The following is a 2,994-nucleotide window of genomic DNA, read 5'->3' as shown; positions in this document are numbered from 1 at the left end:
AGTGATGATCCACCCAGAGCCAGGACGTGGAGTGATGATCCACCCAGAGCCAGGACATGGAGTGATGAGAGCCAGTGCTCAGCCTGCTTTCTCCCAGCTCGTGGGGGAGCTCTGCCACAGTTAAGGTGATTCTCCCCACTTAATTAACCTAATCTAGAGATCTCCTCACAGACATGAGCAGAGATTTTTCTCTTGGGTGTTTTTTTTTCAAGTGCATGCTATGAAACATCACACAGATAGATGAGCTACATGGAAACTGTAGCAGTTCATTTTCTGTTGCAGTGACAAGACACCACAGCTGTGACAACCAATAACACAGAGTGTTTATTTGGGCTTCTGGGTCCAGAGGGTTAGAGTCCATGGCTGTGGAGTGATGGCAAAGCCACTGAGAGCTCATGTCCTGAGGCGTAAGCAGAAGGAGAGCACACATGGAGTCATGAGTCTTTTGAAACCTCAAACTCCACTTCCCTGTGATACACATCTTAACAAGACCACGCCTCCCAATCCTTCCCAAATAGTTCTACCAACTGAAGACCAAGCACTCAAATACCCAGGACTTGTAGAAAAACATCTCATTCAAAATGCCACAGAAACCACAGGTGCCGGGCAGGCTCTCTGCCGGCAGAATCAGGTAAGAAGGAGAGAACCCGGTCCAGCTGAGCCTCTCAGGGCTGGGCAGGATGGTGAGTGTCACAGTTCGGATCTCCTGCCTCTGGAGAATAATCACCCCGAGCTGGGAATCTGTCAAAGCAGGGACTCGTTTTTAATGTATCAATTATTTCTTTATAAAGGGATGAGAGAGGAGGCGGAGTTTTCTGCTGAGGTGAGATGACATAGAGGGAGGGGAAAGTTGACAAAGGGTATGGGGTGACTAATGGAACCAAGAGTTACTCTACATCAGCAGGAGCTAGGCAAAAGCAAGCTTAAGCAGGTTGTGCTGAGTCACTCCAGTATGGGAGTGACTGAGACAGTATACAAAACTCGAGCCAGGCTCGGGTTTGTCCTCAAGGCCCAAACCAGGGCCAAATAGGGCCCAACACACGGGAATGAACATCACCCCACACAGAGCAGGATATGAATGGCACCCAAGTCCCATAGCTCACTCAGATCTACTTGGCTAAAATAGACACTCAGCAGACCGAAAGCTTGCCGTTGTCCTCAGTCAGGTTAATGGTGTCTTGTTCCTTGGGGACTGAGGAGGGTTAAGTACAAACCACATAGGCGGGTCTGACAGCCCAGCAGGCTGTGATAGCAGCAGGCTGTGATGCTGAGCAGTGCCTGATGGTCAATAGCTTAGAGGTGAGAACACAGGCTAGGAACCTTACCGGCCCAAGGACTGGCCCCCGGGAGTTACTCACAGCTGTCCTGGGTACCACCTCCTCTTGTTCTGCAACCAGGAGACATGGTGGGCCACACCTCTCTGAGGGACTCTATCCATATTCACTTTTCAAATATTTAACTTTCATCTGTATAATATCCAGTAAGGTTGAAGGAAGAAGCAATGGATGGTTAAAGAGATGAAAAAAGCTCTCTTTTAGAATGCAGAGAGGAAGAGTTATAGCCTCACAGCTTTGTATCAAACGCTCATTCCACAGGCACTGACTTTTTCTGAGGCCATGATGCCTGTATGAGCGGAAGTACAGTTTGTACTGATTTACTGACATTTTGGGAGGTTTGCTCTTTTCCTGGGATTTCTTCTGCCATGGGTTCCAAAACGATCCCAAAGACACCAGGTGTGGGAGTTTGTGTGCCTCCTAATCAAACTTGAGTGGACATCTGGGTACAGGCTGTCTGGCACCTTCTGCAGAAGATGAGACGTTTCTTCTCTCAGTTCTAACTCCGCAGACAATGGAAGAAGCACCTTCGGAGCTGTGCTTTTGAGGGGAGGGGAGGGGGTCAGGAGAGGGCTGGGAGCCGGATGGGCTCCCCTAAAGCAGAACGAGTAGGTGGGACTTTGTTAAGATGAAGCCATTGTTGGTACCAGTGTAGGTAGCTGTGGGGGAGGGGCAGGCATCCCGAGTGAAAGGAGAAAGGCGTGTCCCCCTAGACAAACTGTTTTCGGTTACAGGTGGGATTCAAGAGTTCATCTTTTACACATGCCTGTGAGAAGGCAGGGCGGCGTGCCCACCACGGCAACTGAGGAAACTCCACACTCTAGCTTCTGAGGTTGCAGGTGTTTCCCTCCAACACTCCTGGCACACTGCTTACGTCAGAATCCCTGAGAAGAGCATTGATGGGTGCAGGTGAACCAGTGGCTGTCCGGGAAAGGACAGGCTTTGGATTAAAAGCACTGATAGTGAAAGACTCCAAAGGTCATCACATCCAGTTGCAAAAGGGCAAAAGAGGGTCTTGGGTTTAAGAAATGGAAAGGCAGAATAGAGTCAGACCTCCCTGCATGCTCCTTTGTGCAGAGGGAAGTAAACAAAGGAGTGGCTTCTGTAGGACTTCATGTGACAGGCCCCAGGAGCCTCAGCTGACAGATCCTGCTCATGGAAAGATCCTGAGCATAGGGGCGAGACTCCAGTGGCCATGGACCTGAGACCATGTCTCTCTGAAGGCCCTTTTAGGAGCTGGTGGCAGATTTCCTATGCAGCTGTAAAGCCAGTGCAGGTTCTCTGTCATGGTAGCCAGAGAAAACCAGTCTAAAAGGAATGGGAAGCTTTAGAGTGTGCAAGAAAACCAGCGGGAAGCATTCCTTTGGGGTTTACTCATCTGAGGGGATGAAAAGCCATCCCAAAATGAAGGGTGGTTGCAGTTCCACACACAGACACACACCACTTCTGAGCTTCTGAGAGAAGAAACTGCAGGCAAGAGAAATCAGCCGGCGCTTTCTATTTACAAAGCTGATAAAAAGTGGTTTGAAATCAAAAGTTGCATCAGGAGATGCTTTAAGACTACCCATATGAAACAAATGTACAGAGATTTTAAAACTTTTGGTCAAAGGCACTGGATTGTACACCCAAGGCTACTCATTCAAAGCTGCCTTGGTCTTCA

General features: G+C 49.1%; 1 long non-coding RNA gene across 1 annotated transcript in view; it reads right to left on the bottom strand.

Moving 5' to 3' along the window:
- Positions 1-299: 299 nt before the first annotated feature.
- LOC116071147 overlaps positions 300-2,994 on the bottom strand; it is a 7,561-nt gene continuing 4,866 nt past the window's right edge. Inside the window, exon 2 of the long non-coding RNA XR_004110730.1 lies at positions 300-400. This is a non-coding gene — a long non-coding RNA (uncharacterized LOC116071147). The remainder of the gene's footprint in view (positions 401-2,994) is intronic.

This window comes from Mastomys coucha, unplaced genomic scaffold (assembly GCF_008632895.1).
Source record: "Mastomys coucha isolate ucsf_1 unplaced genomic scaffold, UCSF_Mcou_1 pScaffold22, whole genome shotgun sequence".
Classification (NCBI taxonomy): domain Eukaryota; kingdom Metazoa; phylum Chordata; class Mammalia; order Rodentia; family Muridae; genus Mastomys; species Mastomys coucha.
Note: the sequence above shows the minus strand (reverse complement) of the source record. Positions and strands in the feature narration are given on the sequence as shown.